Source organism: Bidens hawaiensis, unplaced genomic scaffold (assembly GCF_021521415.1).
Source record: "Bidens hawaiensis isolate Kalapana, Puna unplaced genomic scaffold, B.hawaiensis_p1.1 tig00040072_1, whole genome shotgun sequence".
Classification (NCBI taxonomy): domain Eukaryota; kingdom Viridiplantae; phylum Streptophyta; class Magnoliopsida; order Asterales; family Asteraceae; genus Bidens; species Bidens hawaiensis.
The window spans coordinates 1-12,315 of record NW_027505643.1 but is presented as its reverse complement, the minus strand read 5'-3'; the positions used below and the strand labels follow the sequence as shown (position 1 = coordinate 12,315).

General features: G+C 30.7%; 1 pseudogene across 1 annotated transcript; it reads right to left on the bottom strand.

Annotated features, from left to right (window-relative positions):
- Positions 1–289: 289 nt before the first annotated feature.
- Positions 290–4,376, bottom strand: LOC143614469 (BAG family molecular chaperone regulator 4-like; annotated as a pseudogene). Its single transcript, XR_013150297.1, has 4 exons — positions 4,033–4,376; positions 2,362–2,612; positions 709–854; positions 290–624 (listed from the first exon to the last, which is right to left on the bottom strand). The product of XR_013150297.1 is annotated as a BAG family molecular chaperone regulator 4-like (transcript).
- Positions 4,377–12,315: the final 7,939 nt, after the last annotated feature.

Below are 12,315 nucleotides of genomic sequence, written 5' to 3'. Positions count from 1 at the left end.
ATATGTTGAGACTCTCGTATCACCCAGTCCTTGATTGATTTCCTTTCCCGTAGGTTCGTTTATTTTGGGCTTTCTGCATACTGTCTTTTCATTTTGGTTATGTTTTTAAGATGACTTATGTTCAGTTTATTTTCTCAATTTGCTGTTAATAATATCATGCTAAGTTAAACTAGTAATAAATTCTGCAAAACTTTTGATCAATCAATACTTTATTCAAACTATATACCACAACAAACATTCACAAATTATGATAAAAAAAATCTCTCTTGAACTCTTACCAGATGAACAGATAAAAGAGTGGTTTACCACACAATCAAATCCGCACCTGCTTTTGTCTATCAAGTCCCAGCCTTTATTCACTCAACACTTTCTACAACTTCCTACAATAACTATGGGACTATAAGCAGACACGTTTACCATTCATTCAAACCGCTCCCAATCTTTAGTTATTTTAGTCGAATTTTGTACATGGTTAGGTGCATTTAGGCTCCCAACTCCTGAATCAAATGTTTCCCATTTTGTCATTACAGAAACCGTAGACACGTTGCGTTTGTCAAACTGGTTTGTACTCATGGTCAACTTTAGACCGTCAAGAATATCGACAAAGCCCTGTACACGATGCACCTGTGAAAAAACATCACAAAAGTTTTGTAAAGTTTAGCTTATAAGAAAGTAGTATGTTTGACTTTTATAAAGTCGAAAGTCAACCTCGATTCTCCTTTGACTTTTGCTTCTCCTTCAGCTTCAATCCCATCTAATTTTAGCAACTCCTTCATGAGTAGCTCAGTCAAAGCTTCAACTTCCTTCTCCATAACCTTGATCCTGCTTTTAACAGATGTCTCCATGGCTGCAACCTAAAGAAGCACAAAAGGACAAGCTTTGAAAAATTGACTTTTTTGACCGGTTTGAGGGTTTGGTTGAAACAAAGATGGTTAACCAAAATAGGAATCTGGATCCAAGATGGTTATGTTTTAACAAAATTAGTTCGTTTAAAGTAGGTCTATGAACAAACCGAACGTTCCGTGAACTGTTCGGACAGGAAGTTTGTTTATTTAATAAATGAATAAACATGACTTTTTGCTCATTTAGTTAAATTGTGTTAGGTTATAATAGGAAGTATACTTTTTGTAGAAAGGATAAGAAGTAATCTTGTCCATTGATTTTGAATATGGAGGGTTGAGATCAGTTTAAGAGGAAATCAAGTGTGAACACAAGGTAAAGGGCATAAAAGGAATAACACATTTGTTGACTTTCTCTCTCCACATGCAAAGCACATGGCAAATTCCCCTATCATTTTAAAACGTCCATAACTTTTTTTTACGACGTTTTTATTGAAAAACAAATTCACCATAATAACGAGTGTCTTTTTATCTTTTATATGAGTACCATATTGTAATATAAAAATTAAAAAAAAATTATTAGGTTTTTTATAAATTATGTTTTACCGAATTGTGTTTTACAAAATTGTGTTATACAATAGTATTTTTCATTGTGTTTTTTTTTTCATTGTGTTTTTTCCATTGTGTTATTTATATTGTGTCATACAATTGTGTTTTTATCATTGTGTTTTTTTTTCATAGTGTATTTTTCCATTGTGTTTTTTTCATTGTGTTTTTTCGGACTTTTCAGGCGAGGTGGTGGCGGTGGGTGACGGTTGTGGTGGCGGTGGGCGGTGGAGTGGTGGTGATTGTAAGAGATGAGTGAAGATGTAATTGGGTTTTATGTAAGTGGGTTTTTGAAATTAATTTAAGTGGGTTTTGAGATTAAAGTAAGTGGGTTTTGATATTAAAGTATTAGACTAAAATACCCTCCTTCCTCGCCTTCTTAGGAAAATCAAACTTCTTATTTGAACCTAACCCTAGTTAAATTAACATTAATGCATTAATGCATGTCTAGTCTGTTCATTTATGTCCGTGAGCGTTTGTTTATGCTCATTCATTTAAATTCATTAATTTGTGTTCGCTTATGTTCGTACGTTTACGTTTAAGATATGCTCGTTAATATAGGTTTGTTTCTCATCCGTTTTCATTTTCCTTAAAAAAGATGTTTCAAGCCTGTTACAATTTAGTCTAGTTTTATTATTTTTTAGGCCTTACATACTGATGTTCACGTTTATTTTAACTGGCGTTTGCTCGGATATGTTCGTTCTTTTATGTCCGTTTGTGTTCGTTTACGTTCGTGAACAGTCCATTTATACTATTAATAAACGAACATGAACATGCACGGTTTCTTAACGAACGAACAAAATCAAGAAAACCTCGTTCGTTCAACTATTCGTGTTAGATCGTTTGTTCGGTTAAAGTTAAACGAACACAAACAACCTCATTCGTGTTAGTTTAAAGTGATGTAAGCTACACAAACCTTGTGTGAGAGCTTATCCACTTCGGCTCTGACTTTCATAACCGAGTCAAAGGCTTGTACATTAGCATTGTTCTTGCCAATAAGCTTTCTCTCTTTGCTAGCAGGATCTTCCAATAATATCACTTTTGACATGTCCTTTACACCAGCCATATCTAGGCGTTCATCATCGGCCTTTTCTTTCCCTCTAAATAATAATCTTTGATCCTTAGCTTCTAAATTGATCATATGCGCAAGAATCTTTTTTAGATCGCCTACACCACATTAGCATGTTTACAATATTAATAAAGATTCACATGACCATCTATGGAATTAATGCAATATATGATCAAGCAACTTTGATCTTAAAAGTCAAACGGTCAACAACTGGTACATCTAAGAAGTCAAACTGTAAAGATTCTGGTGCTAACTTGTGGAAAAGAATGCCATGAATGCTCGCAGGGTCAAGGGTTAAAGCCAACAGTTACAAGCACACCCAACTGTAAGCCAAAACTAGAAAATCCAAAAAAAAAAAAATGAATTTGAGTAATGATCAAAGAGCAACATCAACAACCCTCAATCAAGATACCATTTATTTAAAAATTATATAAAGATTCAAAATCAAAAGAACCAACAAACACAACCCTAACATTTTGTATCAAAAGTTATATAAAAGATCAAAAACAAAAGAACCAACTAATCCAAGATTGCTCAACCACAACTAATCCAAGATTACTCAAAGATGAAATCTTTAATATAAAACGTAACATATTTCATTACTGATTAGATCTTATTCTAGGGTTAAATTCAACAACTACAAGCACACCTAACTGTAAGTCAAGACTAGAAAAGGTCAACAAACATGAAAACACAATATAATCTAAATGATTAACGATCAAAATCCAACATTAGCAACCCTCAATCAAGTTAACATTTTTTAATTCAAAAACTATATTAATGATGCAAAATCAAAAGAACCAACAACCACAACCCTTCAAGATTACTCAAAGATGAAATCATTAATTACACAAGTAACATGTTTCCTTACTCATTTAAATCATATTCCAGGATTAAAGCCAACAACTCCAAGCACACCCAACTGAAAGTCAAAACTAGAAAAGTCAACAAAGCACAAGATGACAGAAACCAATATCAACAACACTCACCCAAGATGACATTTTTAATTTAAAAAGTATATAAAAGATTCAAGAACAAAACAACCAACCACCACTATACTAGTTCAAGATTAATCAAAGATGAAATCTTTATTAAAAAAATAATATATTTCAGTACCCATATCAGTGTTCAACCACAACCAAATTCAAGTTACTCAAAGATGGAATTTTTAATAAAAAGTAGCATATTTCATTACTCATTAGATCATATTCTAGGGTTAAAGTCAACAACTAAAAGCACACCTAACTGTAAGTCAAAACTAAAAAAAAAGTCAAAACAACATAAAAACACATAACAGAATCTATAAAGGAGTAATGATCAAAGAACATCATCAACAACCCTCAATCAAGATTACATTTTTAACACAAACACCAAATAAATGATTCAAAATCAAAAGAACCCTAATTCAAGATTACTTAAAAATTAAATCTTTAAGCAAATATTTCAGTACCCATATCAGTAATCAACCCAATTCCACAACAAAAAAAAAAAAAAAAAAAAGAATACCAGAAAACTTACCAAAAGTTGAAGTTGAAGGCAAAGAAATATGATGATGATAAGAATCATGTGACACTTTAATATTAATAATTTGAGCAGCAGCACAACCCGGATCCGACCCGGATATCCTCTTCTGTACAAGCATACCTCCAGGTCTTACTTCCCAATCAATAGCATCTTGAACCTGCTGCACAGGTGGTGCTTTTGGCTTGCTTCTTTTTGAAACTACTGTTGACCTTTTCATGGTTCTTTAACTTTGACCACCAAAAAGAATTGTGAAGAAATAATAATAATATGAAAGTGGAAAAAGGTGATGAATTGAGGGGTGGAATTGAATGAGAATTTGGTTTAGGAAGAGAAAGTGCAGATGACATGAAAGTGACTTACCACCACCTGGTTATTGGCTTTGGTTGATTAGCGGTGTTGTGTCGGTTACTGTGTGCACACTTTTATACTTCCTACAGAAAATAATATTATTATCATGGTTAATTTCTATGAATGGTCTTTTTTTATGAAGGCACACCCGTGCAACTTTTGTACATAACTAATTCACATATAAATAAAATATCAAATATAATAATAATAATAATAATAGAAACTTTTATTTTAAGCTTATAAAATAAGTTTAGGATTGTTTTAGCATGTTTGCAGCTGAGGTCTAATTCAAAATCAACTTGTTTGTAAATGAGTCGAGCATGAGGCCTGAGCCATGGTAAGTTCATTTGTTGGCTAGCTCGCTTACTTGTTTAAATAAAAGGCCGTGTTTTGATATTACATAAAATACAATTTCTACAAGCGTGAGGTTGTTGATTCAAATCCTTGAAAATATATGATCAATGTGAATTTTTTGTTAAAAGAATGAAAAATAAATTATTAATTACCGTAGTTTAATTAAGTAATATTATCAATTTATGAGGGTTTGTTTATTTAGTGTAACTTCATATGTGTGTGTCATCTATAATTAGTCTTCTAGATTATTTACAAGAAAGCTGGTACATTTTTTAATATTTTAATGTTATATATGAAACTTTATATTCATGAAAGTGAGATATTATAATCCTTATTGTTTTATTTGAATCTAATCAAAATGAGTATTAAATAAAAACAATATCATATTCAGTAATGGACCCATTTAAAGATCAAGACAAGATTTTTATTGTGATGTATATTGTCTACGATATAATTTGAATGATTATGGTAGAATTTATCAAATTCTATATCATAGGATGATAACGATATAAAATTTAAATCAAACAAAAAATTTTAAAACGTGGTTACTTTTGTAATAATAAACAGTGTTCATCTAGATTTAAAAGGAGTATTGCTTCTTCTAAATATATCTTTTTTAACACATGCAACATCTTAAACATTAAATTCCTATAATTTTAGGTAGCATTAGAGTGTACACTTTGAGCTTATAGCAATTTTTCAATGACATGAAGAGGTCAATACATAAGAGGTAATCATGAACACCCAAGGATTATGCTTAAAGCAATAGCCTCTCAAGACCTATGAATTTTTCATGCATTATTTGATGTCTTCGATTCTAACAACCACCTCAACATCCTTTATCAACTATCATACTCAACGAGGTAGTACATGGATTCACACGGAAGTGTCCATTTGAGGTAAATGAGGTACAATACAAGCATGGGTATTATCTTTCTAACGAGATAAAACCGTGGCAACATTTGTGGAATCATTTGCTTATCCACAAGAACATAAACATAAGGTTCAAGGCGGCAAAAGAACGAGAAAGAAATTACGTGGAACGAACATTTGGTATCCTTAAGACTCCGAATGCTATAGTTTGACTTTTTGCACGGACAATGCATTTGTCCAAATTAAAAACATAATGTATGTTTGCATTATATTACATAATATTATTTAAAAAAATGGAGGTGTCAGGTGTTCACACCAAAATATGTAGCCGATCCTCAAACCAATCTATTATTATAATAAACAAAAATGTTATTGTGCCAAGTGGCACCTATTTGGCCCATCTTTGTGCCACTTGGCAAAACATCATTTAAGCATATTAATTGTTTTTCAAAGCAATAAAAACTTGACAAGTTTAAATTGAAATATTATAAATGATGTTCTCTTTTGAAAATTTGTTTTTCTTTTATTTTTTATTTTTTTTCTTTTATTTTTTTCAAATTTGTTTTCTTTTGTTTACAAGTTCTCAATTTGAAATTAAAAAGTATTACTATTTACTTTATTTAATAAGTATTATTAAATAAAAAATTAATATTAATTTTCATGATTTTAGCACCTTTGCTTCTGAGTTTGCTAACATAATTTTCCCCGTAATATTTAATTTTTAACAAAAAGAATTGTTTCTTAATGATGTTCTTTTACAATATTTATTTTAAAATTTTAATATAACATTCCATTATTTTTTTATGATTTAATAACTTATACAAGATAATAGTCTTTTTATGACTATAATTATAACTTCTATTATATTCTAAATTAATAATAGTAATAATAATAATAACATGCTCAAGAGCTTAGAAACTAATTTTTATATGATTTTACTATCCTATGTTTTTTTATTAGAATTGGTTTATTTCATATAAAAAACAAATGTTTAAATGTTATAAGTTTTGAACAACTATCCAACAACGATAATTTTCATTACCGGCCATACGATGTTACATGCTCATGTGCATCAAAAATAGATAAATACCTTTCATGAAAAATACATATGAATTTGACCAAAATATCTGATGTTCGCTACTATCCAAAATCTATAACTGTTTCATGTTTGTTTAGGATGTTGTGTTGCCTTGAAAAAGTGAAGTCAAACTATCTGACGGTCGCTACTATCCAAAACCTATAATGTTTCATGTTGCTTGGGATGTTTTGTTGTTTTGAAAAAGTGAAACTGTTTTTTTATATTTAAGATAATGTTTTTTATGTTTTAAAGTACATTTTTAGTTTTTGTGGATTATCATTGTTTTAAACTTTTAGTATTCGGTGGTTGCTTATCTTTATTTTAAACTTTTTTAAATTTATATTGCTTCATAATATAATATATTTATTTTAAACTTTATGTATTGTTTATTTAAGTATTTGTTTGACTTGTATCAATTTTTTTTAAACACTATTCTTCTTAAAGATATAAGTCTCTACATCAAATTAGTATTAGTACTAAATAATTTATGTTTTTAATAATAATCATGTGTTATTAGGAAGAAAAGTTTGACTAAATAAATTTTAAACGTTATATACAATGACGGTGTTTAGAGATTTATGTCGTACTTTCTAAATTAAAATTAAAGATGAAGTCAATCTTCTAATATTCGACGAAGAGGATAACTAAATATTTTGTATACGAAGAAATGTTTAGAGATTAATGAAAATTTATCATCTAATTTTCTTTTTCTTTTTTTTTATTTTATACAAATTTAATTTTATTCAACGTTGTAATACATATTCATATTCATTCATCTAATACCAAATTACTATAAGTATTTCACATTTTTTTTTTCTTTTGTTAATATGGTTTACTCAGCCCGTGTATACACGGGTATTTAACCTGGTGAATAAATAAAGGCTAATAAATTTGTGTTGCAAGGAAAGCATAACGCCCTTCGATTGGATATCGGGGAGCATATTGCAAACACCCACACCAATCTAGACTATGTAAACCAATTGTTTGATTTCTTTTTTATGTATCTTTTATTTAGTATTTTATTAATTGAATGCTTTTAAATATTTTCTTAGTTTTAAAATAACTTATATTTTAAAAGGGACAACTTTGTAGAATAGTAACCAAATTTTAAGTTGAGTTAAATGTCATTTTAGTATTTATGGTTTATCCTACTACGCAACTTTAGTATCGTTTTTAAATTTATTGCAAATGACTACCTCAGTTTTCTAAAACTTACAATTTGGTACTTTTTTCTAACCACGTCTATTTTTATCCGTTAAATAAGGGTAATTTGGTAACTTCATTGTTTTCTTTATTTTTTTTCTTTTCTTTAAAAGCCTTCCTCCCTTTATATCCTGTACAACCATAAATCCCCAAATCATACATCAATGATCAATCCAAACCCTAAATCCCCAAATCAAGTCTTTCTCCTCCATTGATACATCGGATCAAAAGGCTTTCTCCTTCATCAATCGTGGTTGTTTGCTAATTTGGTTAGCCAACATTTGATATGGGGCAACGGTCAATCACCGGCAACTGCCACCGGCCAGAACATGTTTCAGCAAATCATGGTGTGTTGTTTTATGACGATATACGGGATGTTGTATGAACGTGAATAACTGAATATGGTTGTGTAGTTATTGAAAAGGAAGTCAATTTTTCTGTTGATGAATTGTCTGCAAAGGTACCTACCGACTTTTTAGGATATAATCAAACAGATCCATTTGTTAAATAATTATTTCCCGTATTTGATGTAAACACTTTGATAATTAGAAAGCTCATTGTTTTGTAGTTGGAAAGAGGATTGATTTAAGTACACACTGTAATAATATTAGCTACTTGCTCATTTTGTTACCGGTAATTTCTTTCATTATTGATGCAGGATCTGTGTATTATACAACCAGGAAGCCTGGTTCGGGATTATGGGTGGCAACCATAATATACAGTTGCTTAAATTCATGTTAGCATGTTGATTTGGGGATTAGGGTGTTACTGGATATAAAGTAGGAGGGAAGGTCTTTAAAAGAAAAGAAAAAAGATAAAGAAAATAACGAATTTACCAAATTACCCTTTATTTAACGGATAAAATAGATGGAGTTAGAAAAAAGTACTAAAATTGTAAGTTTCAGAAAACTGAAGTAGCCATTTGCAATAAAATAAAAAACGGTACTAAAGTTGCGTAATTGAATAAACCACAGATACTAAAATAGCACTTAACTCTTTTAAGTTTGTTCCAATTAAGTCACTCATATTTTATTTTGTCTCAATTAGGTCACTCAACTTTCAGCTTTGTCTTAATTAGGTCACTCAATTTTCCATTTTAGCTCAATTAAGTCACTCAACTTTCAATAAATGTCTAGTACTATCTTTTTTACTTTCATATTATATGTTCATAAATAACTAAAACATCATTAAAACCAACATTTTTTTTATGTTTTACCGGTAAATATATCACTTACAATAATATAGCAGTTGTCCCCCTAGTTTTAGAACAAAAATTGAAATTTAAGTGACCTAATTGAGACAAGCTGAAAGTTGAGTGGCCTAATTGAGACAAAACAAAATATGAGTGACTTAATTAAAACAAATTTGAAACTTTGTTACTATTCTATGATGTTTTTCAGTTATTAAATAAAATTATTAATTTTGATTCTCTATGAGTTATTTAATTTAAAAATGGTTTTGCGACGATGATGATACATACCATATTTTTATGGATAGGCGAGAAGAGATAGAGAACGGTGATGTAATGTTGACGTACGGGAGAGAGAGTTGTGGGATGGAAGAGGTGGGATAGACGATTATCCACCGCCCTAAGAACCAACCCATATAAGTGCCTATTGTAATTTGAATATCCAAAGCTTCCTTTAGATCGAAATCACACACACCTAAATTGTGTTTAACATCTTTACTATGTTAAATTCCGTTTCCATCAATGTTAAATTCCGTTTGACCGTTTCCAACAAGAACCATTTTTTTCATACATATTGAGTGGGGCGATTCAATCTTTTTGGGGATTTAAGCAATTCTAAAAATTTTGTCCTTTCAAAAAAGAAAAGAAAAAAAAAACAAAATGTTAATTGTGCTTAGAAGAACCGATATCAGTCATAAATGATTCAAATACACGACAAATCATGCTTTATTTTGATTGTATAATTTTATCATATAGACTATAGAAGTTTGGTGTGTAATATAATTACGATGTAGAAATTAAATCATAGCCACTAAATGATGACAATACTTCTTCATATGCAAGATGAAACAAAAGTGGAGAAGAACTCACATATGATCGGTGATAGAAAGCTATATGAATAAAGTAATGGAGATTTATGGAAGTTACCTTATTTATCGCTAACAAAACTAATACCAATCTAATTACAAGGAAATAAATCAGATTTATTACCAGGTACAAAGATTGCTACTTGGATTGACTCCGCGATCCCTATTTGTTACTCGAATTGACAAGGACAGGAACCGGAGAATGCGAATTGCGTATAAAGTGGGAAAATCAAGAATCGTTAAATGCGAAAAATACGAGAATTGCGTACCCTAGATATTGAATAAAAGTTAATAACTTTGGGCCTAATCTATGGAGGCCCAAACTTGATGGGTTTAAACTTTAAAGCCCTTAATTTTATTATTAAAAAAAATTGCCCAACCCAGTTTATAATTCTTACGTGAAAACGCAAGCGTAGTAAGTCGTCTTAACCATAAGATTTAACCTAAAATTTGTTTATCATGTGAAATTTTGTTAGTTTCTTGGTTTACATCAAAAGATGTCTAGTTTGAACATGTAGACTAGCGATAGCTTTGTCTTCGTATCTTGGTATGTCCTATGTTTCCTGGGTGTTGGTGCTAGCTACCTTTATTATCTAATATATATAAATTAGAAGTTTGGGGACGCAAGCATCTTATTGGACAATTTTTTTTTTGAATTAATTATTTTGTTTCGTAGTTTCGGTATCGTAACGAGTGAAACAAATTAAATTTGTGTCGACCCAACGCCAACAATCCCGAGACCAACAACGCGCAGGTTTTGCTGACTCACCACCGCAATGCCTGAGTTTTACCGACCCTTTTCTTTTAATTCCGGTACCTTAAGTTGGTACTAACCGAATTCGTGTCAACTCGTCGTGGTAATGATCGGGTTTTTACCAACGGTTTTAGTATTGGGGTTTTGCCAGCTGCCCCGGCGCAACGCGCCGGTAGAAAAGCTAGTTTCTCTATAATTCCTATCTCACCATCCATACCGTACTTTCTGTGAGAGATATTATTTGCATGTTTTTTTTTTGGTTTACTTGTTTATTTATGTTTAATTTGGCTCATGAGTAAGATTTTATTATACCATACTTTTAGACGTAAGAGAGAGCATACATAATAAATAGTCATCTTAATCATGAATTTTTAACGAACAATTTTCATGGTTTAATATAGATAGAGTGCGTTTACGTCCGTTATAAGCAGAAGATGCAAATTTATAGGTATGTGAACTTGGCGCTTAAAAAAGATAAAGATAAAGTATGAGCCTCTTACCAAACATGTTTAAATTGTCTGTCAACAATAATTTATTACACCTATTCATTTCTAATAAATGCGACATGATATGCATTTCCTTTTTGTATGGTACAAGTGCTCTTTGGGTAAATTATTCGAACATATTTACTTAAGTAATTTTTTTATACTAGGTTGATTTTCGTATGTCGAATGAAGTATATTCTTAGTGAACTACTAGTTTGGGTATATTTTATTAAAGGTTATCAAAAGAACTGTTATGGTTATCAGTTGAAGTAAAAAGTTAACATAAAAACACTTAATGTCAGCATAAGAGTATCAAGTGAATAAGTCGATCCCAAGACAACCCAATGATAATTTGTTGGTCGTCATGACTTGGTAAGTAACCCAATTGCTGTTTTTTGATGAGTCATGGTCTTTCAAGGCGATTACTTCAAAAAGCAGGTATTCAAGTCGTCCATAAAGTAAAAGATTAGGCTGCTGGATGGTGTGATAGTGTCTACATAGTTTTAGGATGAACAATGTAAAGGTCTTACATATCCTTGAAAATTTTAAAAATTTTGCACCCTGTGAGAATTGACCTGTGAGGTCATCCACCATAACATGTTGCTATTTGTATAAGACAGTAAAATCAAGTCTCTTCTTTTTGAAATGTATACGAGAGCAATGTCATTGAAACCATTTATAGTAATCAAAATCAAGTGCTAGTGAGTTTGAGATTCACACATTCCTTTGATTATTGGTTGTTCTAGAATCAGTTTGTGATTTATCATTAATTCATATTGACTTGTAAACATTTATAATTCAACATCGACAAACTTAGTGTGTGACTGTGTTCTCACACTACCTTTTTGATATGCCGCTTTCTTTAAGAACTTTGTGAAAACGTAGCGCGACAATAGCTTCATATCATGTAGTCCACGTTCCACGGTTATTGAGCAAGTTATTAATTGAAGAGAAAATGATCCGAACCAAATAAATAAGTATAATAATGAAATTAGTTCAACATTATAAGAAAGTATAAAATAAACCGGTGTTAAATGGGTTAAATTCATTAAGCTAAAAAATGTCGACATGTATGTAAATATAAAAAGTTAATAGCTTAAATGAGTTAATCTCTCTCCCCTCCCCCT